The sequence below is a fragment of the Rhyacophila brunnea genome, unplaced genomic scaffold, assembly GCF_057557595.1.
Source record: "Rhyacophila brunnea isolate RB1 unplaced genomic scaffold, BYU_Rbru_1.0 scaffold_2, whole genome shotgun sequence".
Classification (NCBI taxonomy): domain Eukaryota; kingdom Metazoa; phylum Arthropoda; class Insecta; order Trichoptera; family Rhyacophilidae; genus Rhyacophila; species Rhyacophila brunnea.
The window spans coordinates 3,165,442-3,181,633 of record NW_028232859.1 but is presented as its reverse complement, the minus strand read 5'-3'; the positions used below and the strand labels follow the sequence as shown (position 1 = coordinate 3,181,633).

The 16,192-nt window shown below is 30.9% G+C and overlaps 1 protein-coding gene and 1 long non-coding RNA gene across 2 annotated transcripts in view; both read right to left on the bottom strand.

Annotated features, from left to right (window-relative positions):
* Positions 1–16,192, bottom strand: part of GABA-B-R1 (gamma-aminobutyric acid type B receptor subunit 1) — a 615,543-nt gene that overhangs the window by 459,718 nt on the left and 139,633 nt on the right. The window lies entirely within an intron of this gene.
* Positions 2,835–4,559, bottom strand: LOC147071690 (uncharacterized). The gene is made up of 3 exons (XR_015070641.1): positions 4,459–4,559; positions 3,865–4,070; positions 2,835–3,440 (listed from the first exon to the last, which is right to left on the bottom strand). It is a non-coding gene; the product is annotated as an uncharacterized LOC147071690 (long non-coding RNA).

The window sequence follows — 16,192 nt, the reverse complement described above, 5'->3', positions numbered from 1 at the left end:
ATACACATGGATTGATTTATTCAAAATTGATTGCTGATGGAGATTCCAGCACATACAAAAAAATTCTTGATTGTCACCCTTATCCGAATGTAACTGTCGAGAAAGTTGAATGTAAAAACCATTTAATTAGAAATTATTGTGGCAAAATAGAGGCATTAACCAAAGACACAAGATATCCCTTGAATGTAAGAAAAATCATTGCGTCAAGAAAAAGACGTCTGCGGAAAGCCGTCATAGGTGCAATCAAGTATAGAAAACTACAAGATAGTACTTTCGAAGAAAAGGTTATCGCTCTGAAAAAAGATTTATTTAATGGACCGCACCATGTTTTTGGAGACCATACTTCTTGTCTACCATATTTTTGTACAAATGAACCAAATACAGAGGACATGCTTGATGTAAATTATGTACCAGCATTAAAAGAATGCAGTCTATTTTCTCAATTAATGATATATAATTCTCGTTTGGTGCTAAATTCAAAAAGTTTAATTTATAATTTTTCTACTAATATTTCAGAATCTTTTAATAACATGATTGCAAAATTTGTAGGCGGCAAGAGAATTAACTACTCTCAAAGACAATCGTACATGGGACGATGTGCAGCGGCGGTAATCGCATTTAATACAAATAAGTTACATTGCACAATTCAAAAACAAGTTTATAAAAATAGCCCAAAAGCCTTCATAAATCGCTTAGAATCAAGAAGGTTGAAAATAAATAAAAAAAAAATAGGAAAATCTTGGCGAAAACCAATACATACTGTTCCTTTATCTAATCCAGATTATGGAGAGAGTTGCCAAAAACCTGATATGGACAAAAATCAATATCAATTGTTAAAAGAAACTTTTTTGAAAAAACTCAAACTGACAAACTATGAGAGGAGGGATATAGAAAGACGCACCGTATTACAATCTGAATGTGCAGAATGGCTAGAAAGGCGACGAAACCTTCTTACTGCCTCTGTTTTTGGTAAGGTGTGTAAGCGGCGAGAAAATACAAAATTTGGGCCTTTGGTAAAACGTTTATTATATAGCCAATCATTAGCCAACGTGAAAGCGGTAAAATATGGTAAAGAAAATGAATCAATAGCTTTACAACAGCTTAGTGTACAAGAACGGATTAAGATTGAGAGATGTGGATTGTTTATCGATGATGTGTATGATTTTATCGGTGCAACGCCAGATGGCATCAGCGATGATGATACAATTATTGAAATAAAATGTCCTTTCTCAGCTGCTGGAATAAGTGCAGATGAAGCTATTGTACAGAAAAAAATTAAATTTTGGAAAGTAGATAAAGACAGAAATATGGTAATAGATAAAAATCACGATTGGTACTTCCAGATTCAGGGGCAGCTTCATATTACTAAGAAAGATGTCTGTTTATTTGGAGTTTGGACGGGACATAATTTTCCTGTTAAAATAGAATTAATCAAAAAAGACGAGACATTTTGGATTGAAAAGATTGAAAAAAAGATATATCACTTTTATATGAATTGTCTACTGCCAGAAATAGTAGATCCCAGAACCAGTAGATCTATGAATATTAGAGAACCAGAAAGGCTGAATTTCTAAATTTTTATTTTAAATTTTATTATGCTTAATATATTTTCAACAAGTCTATATTACATCACTATTTTATAGTTCATCAAGATATATCTAATTTACTAATATAGTTTACTGTTACGAGACACCCAGAACGAGTGTAATTTTATGAAATTCAAAATAATATGTATACTTACATCTAAATAATGATACCTGCAGATCTTGCTGGCGATTCCACTGTGCCATATTTTGTATAAGCATTTGTCTCTGCAGCCGTGAGTTTTGGTTCCGTGTAAAAAGTACATTTTGTTCTCAAGGTCAAAAACCAAATTGGTTGTGCCAATGGCTTATAACCATTCCTCATAAATGATTATAACTGATATCACCTCATAACTGATCAGTGCCACGCACGAGTTAACTCGCGGGATCTTTTAAACGTCATAACTTCTGAATGAACTGTTTGTGTATATTTTCTTAACAATATTTATTATTTTAGTGTGAAAATATTCACGTTAAACATGTTGATTTGGTAAATTTTCACAAATATTTATCATTCTATTCTTATTTCATATTTTTTAAGGGATTCATTTTATTCCAAAAATAACTGACCTACAAGTACCCACCTGGTAAAAATTGAATTTGGATTGGATGGAATTTTTCTAGTAGATTTTCCAACTAAACAACATGACGCTTTCTATATATTATTTACTGTTAGTTTTGAAATTATTGTATTTGAAATAAATAATGTATCAATAATACACATAGAAATCAATAGATATATAAAATAGATATCACAGTTTAAAAATCAGAAAGATCAATGCATATTACCATTGTTTATGTTACAATATAAAACAACATTTATCATTGAACGTAGGTACCAAGAAAAATAGACTTCATTAAAATGTGTCAATATAGTATATACCCGATATAATTATATAAATTATTATATTGTTAATTACTCTGTGGGGTCCATATATACTGCTTCAATTGTAATTTAATTTTACAGTATAATTATTTATGTTAAGTACTTGATTTACTTATTATATGTACAAATGTAATATACTTACCTACTTATTAGGATATATCTTGGTGAATTTTAAAATAAGAGGAAATTAAATGGAGGTCATCGTGTCTAACTAGATGTCTAACTAGACGTTGTTAAGTCTTATATAAATATTTATACATTAAATTGTTTTTCTGTTTTTTATTGATGTAAAGACATGGCATGTATTCAAAGTAATAACAAATTAGCTGTGTACTATTTATTTAACTTATATTAAAACCCCAAGATTGATTTCGTCTTACGACATATTTTATTCTTCTAAGTTTTACTATGACATTGTAATATGAACCATGGATATAGTATAGTACTTAAAAAAATCAAAACTGGTAATATATTATTTCAATATTTAATTGTCAATTTTCATTTGAAGTCAGCATTTAATTACTGGTATAACACATAATTATTAACTGATATCTACAACTTCAGATGGACAAATTAATTGATATATCATATTATCAGTTTTCATTTCCTTTCAACAATGTATTCATTCTAGCAGCTATTTTAAATATCTTACTAGTTTTTATGTCATGGCACCTTACAAAGGCTCCGAGCAACCGTATACTGAGCTTCGAGAACAGATGTTTACGACGGATACTGGGTGTGCGGTAATTTTAGAAGTAACGGGAGATAAAAGAACGCACCAAATAGCCTCGCATCACGTTGAGAGTGAATACGCAACTTTGTACCTGGCCCGGCCACGTGCTGCGAGTGCCTGAAGAGAATCCCAATCTGGTTTGCCTGTTCTTCAAGCCAACCGGATTCCGGCGTCCTGGATGGCCGCTAAATACTATCTATATAGCATATCTGGCGGAGTTACGGGCTGCTAGTATGACCTGGAACGATGCAAAAAAACTAGAGTGACAGAGATTCTTGGAGGCGCCGCATTGTATCCATATGCTGCAACTAAGATGCAAATATAGCCGAAGAGAAGAATTAATATACAGCATCTAGAAAACTTAAAGTCTTTGAAATGGTGTTAGAAAGACAATGTTTCTAATATCAAAGTGATATTGAGGATGAAAAAGAAAAGTCTTGGAGAGTAAGCTCTACCAAATGACATACCTGATATGATACAAGTAACTGATATGCAAAATTATATTATATTTTATAATATTATGAATTAATTTAGCAACTTTTATATCATTATCGATAATAAATTTAGTGCAAAAATGTAATTATAAAATTGTTTTATTTTTTAAATATGTATGCGAGATAGATATAGCTATAGGTTACAAACATTAGTCACTTTATATTTACCTTTTGTAATTGTACTATTAAATCTATAAAATGGGTATATATGCTTGATGGTCTACGTCATAAATAATATTATATGAATCACGCCATGTTCGAATCCTACGCCGAAAGTCGGATTTATTTCATTATTAATTAAAAGATTTATTTCATTCCATCTTATTCATATGAAACCGTCGACAAGCAAAGATCTCGGTAGACATTTTCTCCATCTGCAAAAAACATAATATGAACTGTTAATAGTGTGATTTTTAATCTTTTATAGTGTGCGACTGTTTGAAGAATGGTAATTAAAACGGATTAGTGATAATACAAAGCATCAAAAAAGATTGATTAACTAAAATAAAGTAATCAGGTAGGTAACATGTTTAATAACAACTAGAACGCCTTAGATTATATCAAACAAATAAATATGAAATCACAGGCATTCTCGCAATAACCTCCAAACTAACCACGCAACTAACCTCAAAAAAAGTAGTCGGAATTATGAAACATTGAAAGTATGTGTAGACTAAGAAAACAATAAATTAACACTTGAATAATATATGCAAAACACACAGAATACTACTACAGTAATAAATAACATAATATTGTACTTACAGATAGTGTTTCTTATTCCTGATATAAAACACAAATCCTACGTTAGGTATCTTGCAATTTGCTATCAACATAATCTGACAGCAGAGAGTTTTTTCTATTAGTCTATGGCCAAAAATACGGATTTACTTGGCCGGCTAAAAAAAAGATTTTAATATAGCAAGAACATTTTGAATATGCGACAAATAAATAAAAGTATATATAATATAGTTGTTAAAAAAATCTGTGTACATTATAAAATATATTTAATATTATAAATACATATATTTTTTAAATTCATGTTATAATTTGTAAACGACGAAGCACGTCAGCTAATACGCATAGTAAATGTTTAAACTTTGGTAATCAAATTCGAATGTGACAGAAAGAGAAAGAAAAACTTTTTAATCATATTAGCATGCGTAAAAGAGATGTAACATAATATCACTTTCACTTTAAAAATCATACCTAGTATTCAATGTCATAGTTCAACTTTAAATGAAAAAACAGAAACTCTAGGTAAGCATGTGTGCCCTTAATGGACTTAATTCAAAGCTGCTACTATAAAAGTAGATTTTGATGAAATATCTTTAGCATTTAAAAGCAAAATTCTGCAATCCAGTGAGATTGTAAGCCCGATCGATTATCGATTTTCAATAACGTATATCTCGGAAACCGTTGGGAATTTGACCAATATATAACAATTTTATAGGACATTTAATTAGCTTTAATTTTTATTTAAAATATTTTTTTTCTTCATTCACCGTTTCCAAGATATAAGCGAAAAACCAAAAAATGGGACCTTTCGACCCCCACCCGCTTTTATCTCACCTCCCAGTAGCGGGGACTTTTAGTATTTTTACCTACTAACTACTTCTAACAAAGTCCTGTAGTCAAAAATTCTCGCATATTCCATGCATTCTACAATATATTCATTAACTAGACTATATATTATATGAAATATTCAACGTATGCCGAATATTTAAAAATATAAATTTTTAGGTAACGGTAAATAGAAAATATACCTAATGACCGATGAGTAATACAGTGAAAATATAAAAGGTATGAGAGAAAAATGACTTTTGAATTGAATCTCTTGAAATTGTAGAAACATCACAATTATGGCAGCCTAATACATACACACAAAATCTAAATAAATATGTCAGTGACATAAATAATAATCAAAATTGTTTGGCTGGCAAAATGGTTTTTGATAAACTTACGACATATCAGAAAAATAAAACTTTGTACATTGTTTAAAAATAATGGTATATCATAACAATAACAATCGACAGTTTTATCTTTGTGCTGTTAGGTTAGTGCACGTTATTTGCATCTAGTTTATTTTGAATAATATAATGTATATTATGAGCTTTTTATAGGATCAATTGAAATCAAGTTAATAGAAGGTCTATGAATCCATAAGTCACAGGATCGATCCAGAGACTGGTCAAATAAAAGTATACATTACTGTGTTAGTGCAAATTTAAACAAAATTCAAATTCTTCTTCCGTGACTGTCCTAGCAGTTTTTGATTCGGATACCCATCGCCTCCCTCATTCCAACAGGTTTTTTCACCACTGGTATCATCATCATCAGCCGGGGTCAATCCACTGCTGGATGAAAGCCTCCCCAAGCTTCTTCCAACTATCTCGATCCTGTGTCGTTCGCTGCCACGTATTTCCGCCAAACTTTACCAGTTCGTCAATCCAGCGGCTTTTAGGGTGACCCTGTGGCCGTTTTGTGCCCCTTGGGTACCACTGGATGACGGCATTTGTCCAGCGGCCGTCCTTTCGGCGAGCAATGTGCCCCACCCATCTCCATTTCAGCTGTTTGGCAACGTCTATTACATCGCGTACTCCCGTCTGCTTCCTAACCCATTCGTTTCTCTTACGGTCCTTTCGCGTGATGCCCAACATACACCTCTCCATACCTCACTGTGCGACTTTTAGCCTTTCAACATCTCTCGTGTTGAGGGGCCACGTTTTGCAGCGATATGTGAGCAAGGGTAGCAGACATTGGTCGAACACCCTACGCTTAAGACACAATGGTAGTTCACTTTTGAAGATACTATTCAGACGTCCGAAAGCACTCCATCCCAGCTTTGTTCTTCGAGCAATTTCTTCGAGCAATTTCATCGTGCATGCTTCCGTCTATGGACACCTGCTGTCCGAGAAAGACGTAGCTGCTGACTTGCTCATGTTCGGTGCCATTAATACAGATAATCGCAGGGTCCGAAAAACAGTTCCTCATCGCTTTTATCTTTGCGACGTTTACCCTGGTATACCCATGGTATTTTATATGTAAAGACCATGCTGAGCTTAAATAAATAATGTTATGTCAATTGGAAAATCAACATAAAATCATTGCTATTCCTGACGTGAATTTTAACCGATGTTAATTAATTTTGAACACTTGTGCAATGTAAAACGTTATAGCAGGAATGGTCAATACTCATCAATTAAATCTGATAAGCATCTCGGCACTCAGTAATTAAATTAGAATATTTGGAAATTAGTTTGACCTTTCCGTTTATTTATGGTTTTTAATTTATCTCTAACGGAAATTTGATATTGCTAAATATTTATTTTAGCTTTTTATTGATATAAATTTTCGACATCTAGGCATGATAGATTTTTTTACAATAGGTATAATAAAATGTTAAATTATACGTTTAATATAAGTAAACTATTTTTTTTTTTATAAAATGCTAAATAATTTAAGGTAAGACGTTACGAATCCCTAATATGTGGAAGACCCCCCCCCCCCACCCCAACTCCCTTGCAGCATCTATCACATACAAAATAGCGGCTGCATTACTACTTCAGATAATTAAAAAAAGAAAATTCGATAATCTCTTTATTTTTAATTTATTCTTCTTTATAGTATTCAAACAAAAAGAGAATTTTACTAATGTATTGAAGAAAATTAAATGCAATATTATTTTAATGATCAAACTACATTTTACGTCACACTATTTTTAATCTCGTAAATTCTAGTGTAGTTAATATATTTTAATATCCATTGCCGATCTGTTGACAATTATTGGAAACACCAATTTCAATGCGAATATGTAAAATCTTGCAGCATTATAAAATAATCATTTCTTTATTATCGTAGCGTTTAATAAATCGTGTGGAATAAGACTGTCAGATCACGTCGGAAAAATAAATTGTAAAATGTTTTTCAAAACTACGAGTCAATTACTAACAAACTAAAATATAATATTTTTTATTAAATAGTAATTCGTAAGTAGTAAATTATACAATATGTGATATGCATGTTGACAAAAATGTAATAAAATTATCGAAATATCTTATTTATTCGCAGTGTTAAAATAAAGCCATATATTATGTTTATTCATAATATAATGGGGAAAGATAAAGTAGTAGTATAATGATATAAATAACTTTCCAACAAAATGTATCTACAGATTTTGCAGGCTCAAGTGTATAACTTACCCCAAATACTTCAGTTTCGACATTTCTATTCAGTGTGCGTACCCAATTAATTTAATGGTTATCTTATAAAACTTCCCAAAAAAATACTCAGGTATACTATTGAAATATAAGGAAAATATGTATTTGGTCATGTATTATAATATTTCAAGCGCATAAAATTATTCAATGTGTCGAAACAATAAAAAATAGACAGTTTTAGTTCCGCCTATAAGAAAAACTAAACAACAGACAAGATTTACAAGCGGCTTATGGTCAATAAACGACAATTTATGAGCGTACATAATTTATTGTATAAAGGTATAATATGGTAAAATAGTACGTAGCGTTTTCGTTTAAAGATAGCGGTGTACCACCTGAGGAATAGTTCACAAATTATCAATATTAATTTAGGTATTCAGAAACTCAATAAGTATTAATATTTTTAGAAATCTTTCGATTGTATCAATATGATTATGTTATGATACCAATATTTAATTATACACTGTCATGGATAATATTTAGATAGAATGACTTGAACTCACGCAAATTGTAAGATTACTGGTTGAAAATTTCTAATATTTGATAATGTTATTGAACGTCTGAAGTATTTGCATATTGCGACTAGCTCCAATGACGGTTTGAACAGTATCACAACGGTTTTGGAATCGAATCTGTGTAAAATTGACTTAAATTAATTGGTGTACTAAAACAATACTATTCTATTATGTATCTAAAACATTTTAAAAATTAGCCTCATTTGCTGATTAACAATAATTTTTGATTTATACAGTGCTCGAAATTGAAAATTTTACGAACCGGAGCGTTCGATAAATATCCGAAAATATGACATATTTATTTAATTTATGCATATTTTATATTTTATTGCTAGTTCAGACGAACAAATTAACTTTTTTAAAAGACGGAGCGATAATCTCGGAGATTTAACGAACCGCTCTCCGGTCCATTTCGAGCCCTAGATTTATACATTATATTTACAAGTTAAACAGGTTATGAAGATGACCAGTATATAATCCATAAAACTAAAAATAATTATTGTGCTCAATGACCGGATCTAGTATAAAATACACATCTAGCCCGTGACAAAGACTCTGTCATAATATGGTATTAAATCTAAAAATTTTCTATACAGCAAACAGTTAAAAATTTCTCATCAGATTAAAAAAAAAATCTTATACATTTTATAATATTAACAATGTTGTCTAAATTTTATTTTTAGTTGTACATCAAATATTCTCAAATCTGGGTTCTTGTAAAAGCAATGTTTATAATTATATATGACATTTTGTTTTTATTGAAGATCAAATTTTTTTTTCTGTAAACTAAGTAGATATTTTATTTTCGTACTATAATTATTTAGGACATTTTTGTCAAAAATAGTTGGACGTATAAGCAAACGAGGTCCAACACCGACAAGTGTAACATTATGAGAAAATTCAATTTATGTATGATTATTTAATTTAAACATCTCACATCATTTTAAATCAATATTGACTTAAATATTGAATTTTTTCACAATGTTACACATATTGGTGGGACCTTGTTTACAGAAATACATCCAGTTGGCAACACTGGACGCTATACCAAAAATCTTTAGTTGTTTGATATTTAAATATGTGTCATAGTGTTAAATTGTTTGTTTGAAGTAATGTTTAAAAAATTAAGGTGAAAAAAAGCCTTTAATTTGCGTGCCGTAAAAGGTCCAACCCTCTGGCGACCAAAATTAAACGTGCGTACCTCTGCTGAACCCTTTAAATACAAAAACATGAAATTAACGCTTCATATTACTCGACCGAAGTCCGAATAAATTACTACGGCGTACTGTTATGAAGGGCAGTGATAGAAAACTTGACGCATAGAGAATAGATCGTATATTAAAAACAGGTACCTATTGTAAACTTATGTCTATGGAAAAGCGTTACTTTCTTCTAGACAGGGAGTCACAAAATAATATTTTATGAAGTTATACTTCTTTATTCGCGTTTAGAAAATCAGATCAGAGTGTATTTTTGGCGTGTGACATGTAACACATAATTTATTTTTTCACACAAAAATAAACGCACTCGATTGGAATCGAACTACTGATTGTTCGGTTATCAGCCGAACGCACTACCATTACGCCACAGTATGATACTCCAATGTAGTATAATAATTATTATTGTTTAGAATTGTTTCGTTTCTTATGCAGCGAATTTATTATTGTAGGCTATTTGCAATTCCTTATCTAAACAAACTATTAAACGTCATAGTGACAGTTGTTACTTTAAAAATAAAAACAACGATAAATAATTATATAATTTAGTAATATAAGTTAAAGTGTATAGAGATAAATCAACGGCGTTCAAATAAGCGGTCCTTTTTATTGAGTGTGTGATTCAACAATAAAATTAAGAGCTAGTCGAAGAATCTAGGTTATCACAAGTTTTGTTTTTGTTTTGTTACGCCAAAGAAGTATAACATCTAACGCGCGTACATAAGTACACACACCGATTGTTTTTGTACTAAAGGGACACGTATATTTAAAGCAAAAACTAAACCACCACGTGGTTAATATATTTGTTTAATTTTGGCAAAGAATAGACATGTTAACAGAAATATTGTAACTAACGCAGTTAATATGCTGAACTAAGAAACTTGGGGTACGGTATCATAGCCCCCAAAGAAGAAAAAACATCATGGTATTTTCACATGATTACATTGTTGTTATCATTAAGGGATTAAGGTATTATTCGTATTAATGGTAGGTAGAGTTGTGGGTTTTTAACGACGCTCAGATCTTAACCGTAGCTGGAACAGTGTGTAATTATATGCATACTGTAATATTGTCCACGTTTTTATTAACGTAAATATCAATGAACTTCTTTTTTTAACAGAACAATAGACCACGAGCCTCAATTATTACAGTAGTATATTGACAGTAATGAAATGATCAAAGAAACACCCAGACTTGTTGATAAATATATATATAATAATATGTATTGTAACATCATTAGGAATTGTACTCATGATATAGAAACCCAGTGCATTACGCATTGTATTATACTAGAATCATTTCAAGGGTACACGGTTAAAACAGGCTCATCGCATTTTTTCATTTTAGAGATTCAAATTCCATTTTGTTCAACAGAGGAAATGCTCAAGAACGGCATCATAAAAATACTCAAATCGATTTCATTGCTTCATAAATGAAGGGAGAAGAAACTGTAGTCAAGGCGAAAATCAGCTCATTATATAAAACTGCACAAAAACGTTTTTATTACTTTTTTTCACTTTTATTATATTTCAAAATAAATAATAAATCAATATTATAAATTCTTTTACCTAATATTATACCCATTTTCCAACCTCTCATGCACAATTAACATTTTGTCGATCAGCCTATTTTTCTCGTGTATCCTTCATTTTAGTTGCCTGTAAGCTGTATGACGGTAAATATCAAAGGAGGGGAATTTTATGACTTCAGTAGGAATATTTTTCAAAAAATTTTGAGTAAATCAGTCTTCGGATTATGTCTTTACAGTTTATACGATTATGAAACGTGCCGCCTAACCGAGATGTAGAATCGTAGAGTTTTTAGAACGATTTCTTGAGATTTTGTCAGAAACAAGGATATAGGTACTGTGGAGGAAAGAGTAAGCTGCGGTATTCATAAATTCCCACATAATTCACAAGTAGACTAGACAAATTTCAGCCAACTTTCTGGCCTGTGGCTAGTTGCTGACACATTACGGTCCAAGATGAGAGCATTAATGTGCCGCCACAATAAAAGTTTCCCATTCACTGCGCACAAAGGGTCAAACATACCCGAGCATCAAAAAAGCCCTTTCCACTTCCTGAAGGGTTTATTTATAAGTTCCGCATGAACGGGGGTCACCACGCGTACCGGATTTTCCGGGAACCGTCCCGAATGTTCGTTCGGCATTATCTAAATGGACCAAAAAAGCATTGAGAGTTTCATTTCCCTGATGTCTCTACTAATTCATGAGGAAATTTATTTCGTGTTTTAAAAAGTCGGTTTAAAAATACAGGCCATCGTTAATTAGATAGTTATCTTGATTAATGAAAACGTTTTTAAACGTACCCAGTTTTCTTTCATCATAAAATTAAAACTACATTTAAAAAATAACTTTTTTATTCAGACATTTCTTACAAGGAATGATTGTTAGTCATTCACCATTACGTCATTACTTTGGGTTAAATACATAGTCTCTATTCACCACCCACCGACTCTCTACACTCGTATGCGGGCAAATACCATAGGGTAACGAACATTAGACGGTATTTAAGCCTATGTGCTACCATGAGCAACCATGAAAGACCATGGTTGACGACAATAGAGTATGTGTGATTTGTATACTAATTTAATATATTATAAAATTAACTGTAGGTACTAAATTCACTGAGAAAAGAGAACCTATTGCGTAATCTATTTTATAAATGAGATAATAATGTACACATTTTTTTGTCATTCATGTTAAAAATTAGTTATCTTATTGCCGTTGTAAAAACCCGAAACGGCTATCAGTATAAACAATTTAAATATCGTAGAATTAACGGAATATAAATAATTATTGATAGTTTTAATTTTATTATATTACAATAAACAATAGTTATCAGTTTGACAGATGTCACTAAACTTATTAAATGATAATAATGAAATTTTCGATGGGTTTGTACCCAAGGAATACTGGCTATCTGCTCTAAAATGTTTAAATACGTGGCAGCTAACCCCTAAGAACTGAAAGGAGTATAAGCTATGGCGAAACCTTCATCCAGCTAACCAGGCTAATGATGATAATTACTATAGAATAGAAAAATATCTGAGTATATTAATATTACAGTGGATTAGGTTGAAAACGTACTCGATGCATCTGTGTCTAATATAGCACATGATAATTATATTATGATATTCTATTGGACCAAAACTCATATTTTACATACAGTGGTTACAATCGATTCAGAAGCGCCCATGATAGATTAATGAAAATTCAAATTTTAATATATTTTTTGAATTATTTACCAACTCAACATTCACAAAATTTATTTATTTATTGATATATAATTTTACGCATAAATAATACTTACATAATTATAGCCTCAAATCTTGATACACAATCTTTACAATGAAAATTAAATATACACTCCAATATAAATAAAATTGTATGAATATAAATTAACAGTGTAGAATGTTAGTCTCCATAAATTTGTTTATAAACATATATATTTATTATAACACAATATTGGTTATGTTTACTTGGTTGTATTGAACGACTAACTAAATGATACTATGCGCATGCGCATGTACTCCTGAGACTGAAATGAATATAATCATAATAATAAATTATGTGTTGTAGAGGCGCGCGCAACTTCCGTTGCACGCCAAACGTGTTACATCGGTGCGCGCACCTTCGTCACACGCCAAAAATACACGGGATCAAAACCATGACACACAGTTACAGAGACGAGCGCTTTATCAACTACGCGTTTGAACCACGCGTTAAACATCCTTCCTAAAAATACCTGTTCATAATTTAATTTCCACTCTGTTAACTAGAATGTAACTATTCCAACATTTATCATATCGGATTTATTTCAATACTTTTAAACGAATAGAGTTAAAGTTAGGTTTGCTATATTTCTTCTTCTTCTTTGACAATATCCGCTCCTTAGTTGGAGAATATGGACATCATACGGCGCCTTCAAGAATCTCTATCACGTCTCAGTCTTTTTGCAAATTTTTCTGTATTATGTCAGAGTTTTTTTTATAAAGAGAACCAGCTTGTTTTTTATTATTAATGAATAAAATGGCTGACAGATTGCTATGTAATATTCAAAAGTCATTTTTCAGCTGTCGTGTAGTTCCCTTCTTCCTCGTGTCGGAGTAGGTACGTCTAGTTATGTTGTTTACGATTAAAAGTCACCCCATAATCTTCTGAATCCAACAAGTAAACAAACTTGATAAAATGACATGACGTAAAAATGCCAGGCTAAAGAAAATAGAAGAAGACAGATAGCCTTAAAGCCAGCCTGTTACGAGTAAATTAATTTATCAAAATTATAATTTTGGTGTATCTTACTTTTTTTATATTCTAATATACACTTCGTACCGATAATAGATCTGAATTTTTTATACGTATCTCGTGGTATCGAATTTGATGGATGCATTTGCAGCATTAAGTTTGTGAATCACCAACTACACAAGACTTATAAAGTGAATAAAAGCACACATTTTATTCAATAAAAAGTGGAACTTTCTTACACTCTTATCAAGATAAATTTCAATGTCACATATATTATAGACCATTAAATTTACATGATTTCTGTACTATATACGTACCTACCTACTGTCTATAAAATAGAATTCATATTATGAAACAGCTTTTAATTTGATGATTGAAATCGAGGACAAAGTTTATTAATAACTATCATTTAAAAAACGTCATAGAAATAATATTTTTGTTTATTATAGGTACCCAAAAATAATATTATGAGCAATGATTTCTTTTTCATATAAAGCTTGTTATAAAAACTAACGCGTTAATTTGTTATTTTTTTTTTAATTTGGCAAAATGGTTATTAAAATAAAGTTATTTCGTAGTTTAGACTATATACCAACCTATTCTTAAAATAGGGTCCATTTAGTTCATTCGGTGTGCTTCCATGTATCTAATTTATAATTTATATACCTATTTACTATTTATACTATTTTTCTAATAGTGATTAATATATTTCTTTTTTCTTTATACCTACTGTTTTAATGTTTTAATCTTAGACTATTATACATCTAAACGCCACCCATTGCATTGCTAAATGAAGCTGCTTGCCATGCGTTTGGTTTGTGGGCGAGCGAACGCATTCGTTTTAATACTATTTTAAGGCTTGAATAAAAAGGATAATATGCAAAAACAAAAATTTTCAGAAGAGATGAAAATGATCAATAATAAATGTTATGAATATATTTTGAAAGATAAGCATGTTCTTGTCGTAACAATAATATTTTAGGATAACACGTAATAGAGCAAACAATAAAAACATAATAAGTTAGTTTGGCGATATTATGAACATTAAATAATTCTCCACGCTGTGTATACTGTAATAATAATAATTATAATTAGGTCCTTTTAAATACAATAAAATCACTATTGACACCAATGTATTTTATAGACGCTTTTTATAGGGACGCCTTAATTTATTGTTTTTTTTAATATCATGTTGTGAACGTCTTAATTTTATAATTTATAAAGTTCAGTATACCCATGTATAAAAAATCTAATTTGAATTATTATTAAAAATATAATCAGATGGTTGGAGCGGACTGTTTTTTGAGTTGCTCCGCTCCAACTCTGCTTTGGGACCTAATACTTGATCCAGCTCCAGGTACAAAGTTTTAATAGGTATGCCTATATGTATACAAATTTTAAAAATTAGTAGTAGTTTTGAAATCAGGTTTATTATCCGTCCTTTTCATTTTTAATTATATTTAAAAAAAACCGACAGCAAATCGTCTTTCATTGCCTACATTGTCAAAAAAAATTAGGTTGTTTGTCACTCGGCAGTGTTGCCGTATTTCAAATAAGTCCAATGTTGCACAGTGTCAAATATAATATTATTTTTTGATGATGAAAATTTAATAATAAAAAAACATCCGGAGCAGTCGAGCATTACAAATTTTCGGTGAACCGGGTAAAACTCATTGCTCCACTTATCAGTGCTCCTGCTCTGAGCTCCGCTTCAACGCTCTGGATATAATACATGTTGCCATCTATAAAATATGCCAATACAAACTAATACTTTCTTTTTTATTTAATAGTTTCAAATTTTTAATTTAACGTGATATCAGCAACAGCGTATAGGTGGTGTTCGCGACTGGCAATCACTAAGTGCATGTCATCCAAAAAGTATGTCATTAATTATTGTAAAGTAGATATGGACAAAACACCGCTAGGTCATGTCAATAAGCATACCATTCTACTTTAAATAAACAAATGAATATAATGTCTGACCATGGAAAAATATAAAATGAAAAATAACTATAACAAAACAGGCACACACTTAGACGTCCCTAGGCAAAATGCCACCCTTAAGCAGACTTAGAATAGCGACTCTTTTCATTTTTAATTCCAAATTTATTAGGCTACTTATTTTAACTTATTTGCTACTGACTAGATAATGATTATTTAATTACCACCTTTAAAATTCACGTTAATTACATCGATTGACCGCCTGATCATTACGCGCCAGGTGCGTCTTCAGCGTCCAAATTATTAACAGATAAATACACACCATCTGCTGAGAATTAG